The sequence below is a fragment of the Myotis davidii genome, unplaced genomic scaffold, assembly GCF_000327345.1.
Source record: "Myotis davidii unplaced genomic scaffold, ASM32734v1 scaffold478, whole genome shotgun sequence".
Lineage (NCBI taxonomy): Eukaryota > Metazoa > Chordata > Mammalia > Chiroptera > Vespertilionidae > Myotis > Myotis davidii.
In genome coordinates, this window is record NW_006289570.1 from 3,106,031 (window position 1) to 3,120,542 (window position 14,512).

General features: G+C 37.9%; 1 protein-coding gene across 1 annotated transcript in view; it reads right to left on the bottom strand.

The window, feature by feature from the left end:
- The window catches only part of TTC28 (tetratricopeptide repeat domain 28), a 394,102-nt gene that overhangs the window by 178,018 nt on the left and 201,572 nt on the right, over positions 1–14,512 (bottom strand).

Below are 14,512 nucleotides of genomic sequence, written 5' to 3' on the forward strand. Positions count from 1 at the left end.
TGAACGGTATGTGGAATGAAGTGGGCGGGCATCGGGAGGCCACTATGGCACGGGGCAAGCACTATGGGCAGTCTATCTGAAGTGTACCTGGCGTATAAGACGACCCCCCACTTGGAGGCATATTTTTCAGGGCCAAAAAATCGTCTTATACGCCGGCAAATACGGTAACTACCTTGTTATGCAGCAATCTCTCCTCTGGCTATTTATCCAAATAACACAAAAACATTAATTTGAAAAGATATATGCACCCCCTATATTCACTGCAGCATTATTACAATAGCCATGATAATGGAAACAACCTAATGCCCATTGATAGATGAGTCTCCAGAGAAAGATATGAAATGTACAATGGAATATATGTCATATAAAAAAGAATGAAATCTTCCCATTTCTGACAACATAGATGGAATTTGAGGGTGCTATGCTAAGTAAAGTAAGTCAGAGAGAGAAGAAAAATACTGTATGATTCCATTTATATGTGGACTCTAAAAACAACAAAAGCAAGCTTATAGATACAGAGAACAGACTGGTTGCCAGAAGTGGGAGGTGGGGGATGGACAAAATAAGGCAAACTTCCAATTATAAAACAAATAAGTCATGGGGATGTAATGTGGCAATAGTTAATAATTCTGTATTGGATATTCGAAAGTTGCTAAAGCAAGCAAATCTTATAAGTTCTCATCATTCAAAAAAATTTATAAGTGTTTAGTGATTAATGTCAATAGACCGATTATGGTGATCATTTCAAAATATACAGGGTAGGGCAAAAGTAGATTTATAGTTGTGAGCTTGCAAAACAGAGTTTATTCTTGTATTGTTTATTAATTATTGTATTTTTTACATATGGACAACTGTAAACCTACTTTTGCCCCAACCTGTATACAGATATTAAATCACTATGTTGTATACCTGAACTTAATATCATTTATATGTCAATTATATCTCAATTTAAATTTGTTTAAATAATAAATCTATTACATCTGTGCTTCACATATGACAATACATTATATATAAAATAGTCTGAAATAAATATCTCATGGCTAGTGACACAAAAATGAATAGTAAGCCAAAAAAAATCAAAAATATGTACATTACTTTTTCTTTAAAAAGAGCATTCAATTCTGAACTGGTATAGTTTTACCACATACAGACGCAGTCTGTCTTTTATTTCATATAATCATCCTACTTTCCTATATTTACACTACTCAGTAAGTCCTGTGTCAATTTTTATATACATGTGGAACAAAACAGATAAAAGAATGTAGTACTTTGTATACTTAATGGAGTGATGTTGATAGATCAATGAACCTGGGGTACATAATGTTTTTCATTAAACCCTTCTCGGAGTCTATCTGGCAAGAGATCATGTTGACGCAGCATTTAGGGAACGCTGAGCAGAGAGGATGAAGATTTAATCTAAGGCTTGATCTCAGGACAAAAGAGTGGGAGGTTAGTTCCGGCTAGAAGAGAGGATCCACCAACAGAATAGTCGGAAATGGTCCTGGAAAGGCAATTAGGAGCTGAATCAGGAAGGACCAGGGCTAATGAGGTCAGACTTTGATTTGTGGTGAGTCACTGGTAGATTTGCACTTTGAAATTCTGCTCTGAAGTCTTAGGGGAAATAGGTCAAAAGGAGAGAGTGGGTAGGCAAAAGGACCAACTCAGAGATTGTTGTGCCTTCCCATAATTTGTGGAACAACATAGAAATAAGCAAAAAAATAATAATTAAATGTGTTCAGGGGAAGAGATGAAGGTTTCTTGGAAAGGAGAACAAAAGATACTTAAAAGCTATAAACAGATACACATATATTGCATATGTATGATGTATATCAACCTGTGTGCGCTTGTGCGTGTCAGCTTGGATAGGGCCTGAAGACTGCCTTCACTGTGAAGGATGTGAGAGGCTAGCATGACGGCCAGGTGTCTGCCACGGGCATCAAGGGAGCCAGGAGAATCGGAGAGATCACAAAGGAGGGAGAAGAGATGAAGAGTTTGGGTTCAGACCTGATGAACTGAAGGTGCCTATGACACACGCTGGTAGAGCTGAAGGGAAGGAAGTCAGAAATATGGGTTTGAAGTTTAAGAACAAGGTCTAGGATGAAAATATCTCTAGTGACTTCTGAATGATTCCTCATTTTCTCTCACAGATAACAGTACTGAATATTAAGTCAAAACATATGAAACCATCAATATTCTTTTTTTTACCTACAAAATGGTGATTTCAATAAAATAATCTACTTTATCCATGAGCCTCTTAAAAATAAGATAATATGTAAACACATAGTATTTGTAAAATAGAATCTGCAACAGATATTTCACTAATAGCCTAAAAGAAATGGTTCAACATACATCTATATATCCTGTGCCCATATTTAAAATGTGACTTTGAGAAATCATTATTAGCAACTTGCACAAATTACACAATTAATGGAACTGAAAAACTGATGTATTGCTCAATTATAATTTCAAGCAAATGTCTTTTGTGAGTTCACGCATACCACGTGTCCACCCTTTGATATTTTTTGGCATACATGAGGAACTAGTAACTATAGCTTTTCAAATGGCTTATTGCTCATTCACTCCCAATCAGTCTTTGTGGAAGAAAGAAATGAGAAGAGGTGGGTACCAGATCACCTACTGAAATGTTTCCTCAGGGAAGGAACCTGAATTTCCATATCTGCAAAGCAGAGGTGATATTCCCTACTTCTGTGGCTTCCTGTACGGATGAGAGGAGAAACTGCATGTATCCCGTGGGATACAAGAGAGACTTAGTAAAAGGCTTAGTAAATAGTAGCTATTGTTACGATATCACAGTTTTGCTAAATTACCAGTAGCGCTACTCAAAAATCATCTCCTATGCTAGGTTGTGGATAACTCACCTACATCAACTTATTTATCAACTTAAAATTCTTGGTTTCACATATATGTGGACTCTAAAGAACAAAATAAAAAACAAATAAAAAAAGGCTCACAGATACAGAGAAACAGACTAATAGATTGCCAGAGAGAAGAGGGGTTGGAGGACTGGGTGAGAAAGGTGAAGGGATTAAGAAGGACAAATCGGCAGTCATAAAATAGTAACAGGGATGTGAAGTAAAGCATAGGAAACAAAGTCAGTAATACTGCAGTAACTATGTATGGTGTCAGGTGGGTACCTGAAATATCAGGGGACCACTTTGTAAGTTATATAACTGTCTAACCACTATGCTGTACACCTGAAACTAATAAAATATAAAACTGATTATAAACTGTAATTGAAAAATAGAATTTTAAATTTAAAAAGTTCCTTAAAATTCTTGGAACAAGACAAATAGAGAGTAATGTTGAAACAAAAAGTCAAAGTCATTTTGGCCAAGATAACATAGTAAATGATACATATACTCAGAAAATCTACGTAGTAACCACTGAATCATAAGAATCTTAGGGTAGAAATGGCCTTTAAAAGTTCTCATCACTTCTTCAATAGTACCCAGAGGTGAGGCAGTCCAAATATTTCAGAGATAACAATAATTATTAGAGTTATTAAAGTAATTCTTCTTGTAGGTTTTTGTGGGAATTAAATGGAAACAAAAATGTAAAAGTACGAGGTAAACTGATTCTAGTCACCCTTTGTCCTTCATTTTTTAGAGGACAGGTTCATCGCTTCCTCAAAAGGAATGAGATAGAAAACAATACATATTAAGGTATTTATAACCTGCGTGTATCATTTTCAATCATGCTCAGTTGTGAGATAATTAAGCCATCACACTGTGGTAGCGTGATTGCATTGACAGTTGTAATTCTTCACGTCCCCTATTGAGGATGTGGTGCTGACTCTGGCTAAGTCAAGTTCAACTGCTTAGTCCAATAAGATGTTAGCAAACGTGATACAAGCAGAAGCTTGCCAAGCACTTGCCCCTCTGTCTACACAATTAGAGAACGCCCAGGGTGGCCCACAGTTGTCCCAGGAGGCTGGACAAGATCAGGGAAGCTACCTAGCCACCACCCAGATAACCTCAGCTAACTGCAAATATTTAAGTCCCACTGAGCCTAGTTTTGACCAGAGATATGTAAGCAAAAATAAATGTGTATTGTTGTAAACCCCTGCGGTTTTGTGATTGCTTTATCATGCAGCATTCCTATAGCAACAGAAAACTGATATACACAATTATTAAGCATGTGAAATTTGTGGACTCATTAACCCTATAAAAGCCAAACCCCACCAGAATGACTGAGTACATGACACCACCTCAATGATGACATGAGTTGTGTGTATTTGAATGAAGGTTTTGAAGCGTTCAGATTTTAATAGAGTTGCATCAACTAAGGGGCTTTTCCCATTTTACTACTTCTAAACTCAAAATCAGAAGGCCAGGATATTGAGTTGCCAAGTTATATTCATTTGAGACAATTATCTTGTATAATAGACAATTATCTTTCTATGTGCGTGTGAGGGATTAGCAGAGTACTGTACTAAATGCTAGGCTAAATGACCTACAGTACCTTTCCTGTTTCCAATTTCTATGATTTTTAATTCTCTATCTTGAAAGAAGCTGTTGGCGATCCTCACAGAAACACCGGTTTCTAGAGAGAAGAAAAAGCAGCAGGACTTCTATTTCTAGTTCCTGGAAAGGCTCCTCCAGCATTCCAACGTCTGATCTTGGCATATCAATCTAGAAAGAACTTTATAAGCTGGGAAATCCATTCCTTTTGATAGCTATTCAGGACACTAAAACAGCTAGGTGCCAGGGCAAATTACACTTAGCAAGTGGGAACAAGGCAAGGGGAAATATCTGAAATTTGGTGGGCGGGAGACCCAATCATTGCTTTCTTGTGATCCTTTTCCTCTGTCCACTTCTTTCGGTCACCCAGAGAAATAAAGTACATCAAGAAGAAAACAAGGATGTCTGAGAGTCAAAATAGTGAATGTGCTGAGACATATAAAATATGGTGAGTTCTTCAGAGGGAGATCATCATGTGTATTAACCTAGTACTATTAATCCTGCTGTCCAATCAGCACACGAGTTAAACCTATAGTACCTAATCAGAAATAGGCATTCTCTAGATCAGCGGTTCTCAACCTGTGGGTCGCGACCCCTTTGGCGGCCGAACAACCCTTTCACAGGGGTCACCTAAGACCATCCTGCATATCAGATATTTATATGACGATTCATAACAGTAGCAACATTACAGTTATGAAGTAGCAACGAAAATAATTTTATGGTTGGGTCACAACATGAGGAACTGTATTTAAAGGGCCAGAAGGTTGAGAACCACTGCTCTAGATAGAGTAAAGCCAATAACATCATTATAGTTTCTAAATTCAAATGTCTTTGCTCAAGATTTCAGTAATTGTTTTTTGCAATCTCTCTAAAATGATTTATATCCCATGTTCCTATATAAGATACAGGACAGAGATCTAGTCCTTTGGGACTAGAGCTGCTCAGCTGCGGTGAAATCCTTTAATGACATTTTCAAAGTTTAATATCAGACATTTTACTTTACATAAAGTTAAAGGGAATGCCAGTATACCATCAAGAACAGACTCCTCTTTTTTCCCATTTAGAATGGAGATGCATACTCTGTACAATCAAGAGATTAAAAAGCAAATGGAGTATATGAACCAGATTAATGGGCTGGCCCCTGCAGCCCTAGTGAAGGGTTTACTTAAAATGAATGCTCTGAATGCCGATCCAACTTTTTAGATTTAACTGAGGGTGACTCACTAGAATAGCCCACATGACAGTATTAGTACTGAAATCCACCAGCTCATTCTTTCCAAGACTGCTAGAAACAAGGTTATTACAAAGAAATGCAATCCAGACTACTGCCTGCAGTAGGTGCAGGAATGGAGTGCTACAAGTTCAACAGCAGAGACAGGGTGGGGTGAATATCAACAAATGTCCTTTTAAAAGGACATTCATGAGGTTAGGTGAAAAATCTTTCCATCCAGGTTACTGAAACACATCCTTGAAGGGCAGACTGGCTACAAGACTCATCTATGTTAATGATATATATGGGAATGAAAGCCAATAGCTAAGGTAATGCATACTTAGTCGCAAAAACCATTGAACCAGAGCAGGCTCTGTGACATTCTAGTTTGAAAATATCTGATTCTAAAAGAATCAGTTTTCCTTTCAAGTTGTAATGAGAATTCCAGATCTTCTACAAGTATGCAGTTAATGAGAAATGCAATGATCCTCACCATACCTTCATGCTCAGTTCCTGCTATTTTCCCACTAACAGATGAATGAAGAGTTGGGGTTTTGTTATGGTGGCATTCTTTATCAATGCATCTAGTTTCTTAGATGTTAACTCTTGGACACCGTTCCCTTAATCAGTCTTTTTGAGGAAAACTATTTCTTCTTCAAAGTTATTTAATTTCTATTTTTCTATGTTGGCAAGAAAGAGTAATATTTATTATGACAATATATTTTTCTGATCTACTTCCTATTACTTAAAACACACCTCTTTACACGCATGATCAAGAAGAAAAGACACTCTATCTTTACTAAAACGCCCAGCTCGGGTCTCAGTGGGCTGGCCAGTGACTGCTGGATACTGCCAACACCCAGCGGCCTTCTGGCAGCACTGGGCCTTCTTAAAGCTGTTCTCTGGCAATAGTCTTTCACGCAAGCACTAATTTTATTATAGCTGGTTTATGATTTTCCCTCATTTCCCTGCTATTTTTAAATGTGGGGCTGTAATAGGAGGCATCTAGAGGCCCGGGAGATGAAGGAACCACTACACACTGTTGGGTCTCTGTGGTATCAGTGGCCGTTGGAAGCTAAGGATTCAAATGCGATGTGAAAGAGTATTTGAATACAGGGTCCCTTAGGGGAGCTCTGCCCAACAAGAAACATATTGCTTTGCTCTCTTCATTTTCCTTTTAATTTCTGCTTTTAAGTCCTTGTGGTCTCTCAACAGTCTTCCCAGTTTTATTCTTTAAAGTTATTTTTATACATTGCCCATTCTTGCCACATTTAACAACATGTCTTGGGGGGGAGGAGGGGGGTTTGACTTCTTGCATAATGTACCAATATTAATTTCTGTAACACAATAAAACAGCTTATGATGTGAATAAGACATTGCATGAAGAAATGCCAAATTTATTTGATGTCATTCTACATGTTACTGTGGGGTGAAGCTTTCAGAAAGACTGACTCTGAATTTATGTTAGTCAGAAAAAAAGTTTGGAAAAGTAGAATGGTATTCAAGTATGGCATTACTGGGATAAAGAAAGATATTTATAAAATGGTATGTTGGGGGTGGAGTGGGAACCATGTGTTTTTCTTATAAGCTTACTTTTAATAACTGAGATAAGCAGAGATCTCAAATAGGAAAATGACAACAATCTCTATAATTAGAAAAGGGGAAATAGCCCAAGATGCACAATGAGAAATACCGAAGCATCCTGACTTTAAGGTGGAAGGAAACACATGCAGAAGAGTAGGGATCAATGATAAGAACATTGAATTAGGAGTCAGAAGGCCTGCAGACTAGCTCCCAATCTACTCTTTCTCGGCTACATAGACAACCTTGTACCTTGCTTTCTTCGTCTATAGAATGAGATCTCCCTAACTCCATTTCATCTCTAAAATTCACTTTCTAGAATTTTTTAAAATATATTTTTATTGATTTCAGAGGGGAAGGGAGAGGGAGAGAGAGAGAAACATCAATGATGAGAGAGAATCGTTGATCGGCTTGCCTCCTGCACTCTCTACACTGCGGATCGAGCCCACAACCCAGGCATGTGCCCTGACCGGGAATCGAACCATGACCTCCTGGTTCATAGGTTGATGTTCAACCATTGAGCCATGCTGGCTGGGCCAGTTTCTAGAATTCTTATGTGTCCCCTGGCCTGGATACAAAGAAATTATTGATTTATTTCCTGTTGTTTACCTTAACTATCTTCATTTATTATTCCTTTAATTCTTGTGAAAAAAAAGCAAAAGACAAAAGACAAAGTGAGATACCTTGGGGAAACATCTGAATCCTAAAACAGCATTTAAAAAAAGAGCAAATATTAGAAATGTTACTCCGTGGGGCTACATTCATTCTAAAACAAAATAGAGAAGGATGAGAAGAGCCACAAGCACATAAAATTATGGCTGTAGCAATACTATTAAGTAGCAATAATCCTGGATCAGACACTGCCTAACAAATGTACTTTGTCTGGAGAAGCTGAGAACCCAAAGATATACCAGAATTACTTTCCAGACTGTCATCAAGTACAGATTACATTTTGTCATTTAAAAACAAAGCAAAACACACTCTAAAAAGTAGCTTTTATATGTACAAATGTCAAGTGTCAAGCAATATTTATTCCCCATTAATTTCCTTTCCTATTTACCTATTTCCATTACTTACGTTTCACTTTTCCTAAATAAAAACTAAAGGGCAGCCTGGCCAGTGTGGCTCAGTGGTTGAGCGTAGACCCATGAACCAGGTCACGGTTCAATTCCCGGTCAGGGCACATGCCCAGGTTGGGAGCTCCATTCCCAGTAAAGGGTGTACAGGAGGTGGCTGATCAATGATTCTCTCTCATCCCTGATGTTTTTCTCTCCCTCTCCCTTCCTCTCTGGGAGCAATAAGAATATTTTTTTTTAGAAAAAGAACAAGCAGCATTTGGATGATTCACCGCCCCCCACCCCGCCCTGCCTTCTAGGAAAGAGATGGATCTGAATTAGTAATAAGATTTGAATAAATAGGTGGTAGTGATTCTGTCGAGTATACACAGTAACTAGAACTTCTCTAAAAGCTTTCATGGCTAGAGGATGAAAATGAAGATGATGAGGATGGTGACACTGACTCTTGTGACAGTTAATACTTACCGAGTAACCAGCCACATGCTTTATGCCCAACTTAGCTTAATGTTTTATTACATATTACCACTATTGTATGGATTAGGAAAGTGAGGCTTAAAGAAGCCTAAGTAATTTGCTCAAAGTCACACAACTAGATAAGTGTGAGTGAGGACTCAACCAAATTCTATCGGATCTTAACCCATGCTCTGCTTATACATTCGGATCAGCATACTTAATTTTTTATATGCCTAATATTTCCAGAGATTTGGGGAATGTTTATTATCTTAAGAACTTTATTCATCCTATAATCATTTAAGCCTCTTGGTATACCTCCTAAAAGATAGTTAAAAGGTAAAAATTTAGGCTCAGTCAATTATTACAAATTCTAAATAGCATCAGTTAATTTAATCAACTGATTAACTACTAAAGAGTTATCAGAGATTGAAATGGTAAAATTTAGAAGATTCATGGCACTCTCAACCTCTCTCTTTCAGGAAAGGCCCAAAGATATGCACTAACATACCCCCAGGAACCAGTGGACACCTGGTTAGTGAGTTGGCAGAAGAATGTGGATTAAGGAATGAAAGCAATAAACAATTCAGTGATAATTTCTTTGGGATGTAATTTCTCTAGAGAAAAGAAGAACTTTGAAATCTATACAAGTTTTATGGTAATTAGAGGAAAGTGCTTTTATTCAGGAAGAATAAAAGATTCTGATTACTACTTTGAAAACAGACTTTTTTATACTGAACTAAAACTGAAAATAAGAAAGGATTCCTAATTTGTATCATCTGTGGCAGTAGATGGGAAAGGCATTGTCCTTACAATCTATTCTCATCAGATTTTAATTGTTCTCACCCACAATGACATAAAATTAAACAAACCTCAGTGATGTCCTTACAAAATTAAAACGGACTGTAGGAAAGTATGTGTTTTGTTGCTGCCTGTGTTGTGGAAATTATCTTTTTAAAAACTGAACACACAGAAGTGGTTTCATTTCAGCAAAGATTAATGATTTGTACCAAAAATTCTATTCCAAGTAGCAAGTAGAATATATTTCATCTTGTTTTCCAAAACATGATCCTGACACTTAGACGCTGTGTGGCCTAAAGCCCATCCCTCTTTAAGCCTTAATTTTATCATCTATAAAATAGGAATACCACCAATTTGCTAGTTTCTCCAAGTTTCCATGGTCTCCAGAATAGTGAAGTCCAAAGTTAAAAATGAAGAAAATATTAAGTTAATCCAGAAGCTGTTCTGTCAAAGAAGCATGCCACCCATCACGTTGTAATGACAGCATCTTAGTATTATAGGCTGTCATCAGTACCTTCGGACACAATCACACTCAAGACCTTAGGTAATGCTGCAGTCTCCAATATGTCAGATTTTATCTGTGTCTGAGTCCTTTAATTTTGATTCTTTATGTTCAAATCTTTTAACAAGCTCTGGTTCAGTTCAGTCCCTAATAATGATACCACATGTAGTATCGTGCAAAAAGCTTCAGTATAGCCAGGGAGCCCATTTCTCTGGAAAATTACTGAAGTATATCAAACTATCTAAAAATCCATTCCTGAAATGCAAATACTTGCTTTGGATTTCACCACACAGAATGGCATGCATTTAAAACTTATTAATTGCTTATTTCTGGAACTTTCCATTTAATATTTATGGACTGCATTTGACTACAGTTAAAGAAGCCATGGAAAGCAAAACCACAGATAAGGGGGGATGACTGCACGCACGCGCGCGCGCGCAGTCACACACACACACACACACACACACATTCACCGGGGGTGCAAGTTCTTTTGAAGTAATAACTATTTTATCAGTAGGAGAGAGAGCACTCCATTATCCATTACGGGCCCAAAAGGTCTGGCTCAACTGACTTATAATACAAAATACAAAGAGCATAATAAAAAAAAAACTGATATCCTATCTCCATTCTTCACAATGTTGGGGGTGGGGGTGGGAAATCTACAGTCTTCCATGATTTGAAGAGTTACAGTTTAACAATCTTATTTGTTTCTCAAAAGCCTGTGATACACACTACTGAAGAGGTTGTCAACCATTCCCTTCCTGAACTTAATACTCCCTATGAGGACAGGTTTCTCAGATAAACGGAATGCTTTTTACCCTTTAACCCACTCTCCTGTACTGCTGGAAGTAAAACAATCATCTCACTACATTCCTTCTCTCTTGTCTTGCTCTCACACACACACCCCATAAACCTTTGTGTGGATTTCATATTAGCACTACTAATATATTAATATACATGGTGTAGAAAATGTCTGCAAAAAGGTCCAAGAAAAATAGCATTGCTTTTGGAGAAAGTGCTATGGTCAGGATGATGTCATCGAAAACCATCTAATGAATTTCCTGTAGCCACATCCTAAAGAAAATCCAGAAGGCTCAGTTTTCTCACAAAGTCGAGTAGTCTTTTTTGGGGGGGTCAGTAACTGTTCCTGTAAACCTACAGGCATCATCAATTGATAATGATTACGATTTACCTTTAATTTTCAATATCACAACAAATGAATTTTCATTTTAAAAGTCTTTTATGTGGGAGGCATTATCAGAATATTAAATGTAAATTTTAGGTTTTAATTACTGACAGCAGAGTAAGTGCAAAAAAAAAAGAGTAAGCTTGTTGACACTTACTACTGGGCTTCATAAACTTCTTCCACAGCCCTGAGGAAAACAAAGACCGCCATTCATAAGAATGAAGGAGACGCAAGCACTCTACCCACAGTAAGCCCTCAATGTTTTTCCTCCAGGCCGAAAAGCATTTATCAGCACCGGACTGGAACACTACAGGAGGTTTGCCAGAAGATTTGAGCTCCTTGAGGGCAAGAACAATGGCATATTCATCTTTTTTGTTGTTGTTGTTAATCCTCACATTTTTTCCATTTATTTTAGGGAGAGTGGGAGAGAGAGGGAAAGACAGAGAGAAACATCTATGTGAGAGGAACACATTGATTGGTTGCTTCCTGCACCTGACCAGAGCCCCAGCTGGGAAGAAGTCTGCAACCAAGGTATGTGCCCTTGACCAGAATCAAACCAGGGACCCTTTGGTCCATAGGTCGATGCTCTACCCACTGAGCCAAAGTGCTAGGGCATGGCATATTCATCTTTATACTCAAAGTCATTATAGCACCTGGAACAGAGTAAACACCCAACAAACATATGTTGAATAAATGGATAAATGAATGAATGAGAATATAAAAATTCTCCTTTCCCTCCAGACGCTGCCAGTTAAACAATGGGGAGACCACCATTACAAACAAGTAAACAGTAAGTGCAACTGAGTAATGTGAAATAAAAGTCATAAAGGAGTTTGGCCTTTATTCTGGAGGCAACAGAAAGCTGTCAATGGCTTTCAGGCAGGAAAATTACATGACCAGAACAAATTTTAGAAGGTAATTGTGATTAGGATAGCGAAGAAACTAGAATCAGGGGAGAGTTCAAACAGATTTCACAAATTAAAATATTTACATATTCCAGTGTGACATATACCTTTTTCTTTATTTTTTATTAAAGTTTAAAAATCCCTTATGCTGCTGCTGACATAACTTGGTACAACTAGTCTGGAAAGCTCATAAAATCTATGTATGACCAAACACTTAACAGATCTAAGTGCTGATGACTATCAAAAGATCTATATATATAAAAGCCTAAATGACCAGCTGACCATTCAACCAGCAGACCAGTAGCTATGACGCGCACTGACCACCAGGCGGCAGATGCTCAACGCAAGAGCTGCGGAGCTGCGGTGACTTGATAGCTGCGGTTCTTGGGTGACGCACCCGGAACCAGAGAGGAAGGAGCCTGATTCCAGGGTGTGTCACCCGAGAACTGCCCTCTCGCAATTCGGGACCACTCGGGGGATGCCAGAGAGCCGGTTTCGGCCCAATCCCCACAGGCCAGGCTGAGGGATCCCACCGGTGCACAAATCCATGCACTGGGCCTCTAGTATATGTATAAAAATGTTTATAACAGCTTATCCATAATAGCAAAAAATTGAAAACAACTCACATATTCATCACACTAAGAAGAGTTATGTAATTTTAAGGGTCAACATTACCGAGTAGCCAAGCCAAAGTTCAAGTCCAGGTTTGTCTAATATCTAAGTCCACACTCTCAACCAGTTGAAAGAAATTACTTTTGGCAGCAATTTCAAGCTATTCTCATAGTCCCAAATAGTAGACACCATCTCTCCCTTGCTTGTAGGAGAGTTTTTAAAAGTGTGAAAAGTCCTGAGAGAAAGCTACTTACTGCCAACGTCCAGGGAAAAGATGGCAGAAGGGAAGAACCAGAAAAGAGATTTCTATTATAGAAAAAGGAGAATGCAGTAACAATCAAACATGAGAGTAAGGTAGTGGGGGCAATAGAACAAGTGTGAATATAGAAGTGGGTACAGATTGAGGATTAGATCAAGAACACTGAATTGAAGGTGAGTGTCCAAGAAGCAGTTGAATAAAGAAATATGAAGCTCAGGAGAGAAATCAGACTGATAAAAAAACTTCAATCATCAGCATATTTGCATATCAGATTTCCTGAATGTCTCTAGTATAATTTCTGTATTCTGACAATTAATATTAGCTCACAGGGAGGACTCCATGGACACCTGGAATTAATTTTGAAACCATTAAAGCAGATAAAAAGTTAGAATAAAAAATCTTATGGAGAAGGTATCACTTCCCCTGTTATGTATCTGAGTAATCATATTTTAAAAAACCACACATATTGCTCTTTAAGGTAAATAGGCAAAGTGTTTTCAGGCTGCTATCTCGCTACTTGGGAAAAAATTTTAAAGGTATTATAGCCAAAGATGTACGAGGCAGAAAGATGCAGCTTGGTATTCTCGCCAGTCATAGTATTCACAGTGGTTACTTTTTACTTCAAAAGGCAGTTTCCCATATTTTATTTAAATATCAAAATAGAGTCGACCCTTCAACAACTTGGGTGTAAACTTTGGGGGTCCACATGCATGTGGATTTTTTCAATACAAATACAGTCAGCACTCAGCCTCTTGGGTTTCACATCAGTGGATTCAACCACCACAGATGAAAAATACTGTCTTTCTCAATCCCTGGATGGCAAGAGCTGGCTGTATGCCGTTCCTATGCCATTTTATGTAAGAGACTTAAGCATCCACACAGGGGTTGCAGTATCGGTGAGTGGTGCTGAAACCAATCCCCTATGGATACTGAAGGACAACTATAGTTACGTTTTTGGGGAGTCAAAAGTTATATTCAGATTTCTATTGCAAAGGGCTAGGAAGCACTAGAGCAGGAATTTAAATTTGGATTTATCTCACCCAAAACCCCACCTCTTTCCACTCTGTAGGAACTTTCTCAGCATGTCACATCTACCAGATATCAAGTGCCTGAGAATATTACATTTAATTTCTCTAATAAAGACTAGGATGATATTTCTTTATCACTACAATTCAAGTCTCTCAATCAGACTTAACATGCATCTACCACCTGAGTTAAAAATCTACCCAAGAAACTATGCGAAGGGTTTGCAGTAATAATACTCCATCTCCAATGAAGCGAAATGTGTGTTTCTTTAATTTAATGAATATATCATGATATATATTTTTGAAAATTTTACATATATCTACTCCACAGCACATTTGACTAGAAGAAGAACAAGGCATTTGACCAAGCTGTTAGATCCTGAGGTCAGGGAGCATGTCTTATTTCTCTCTATATCCCCAAGGC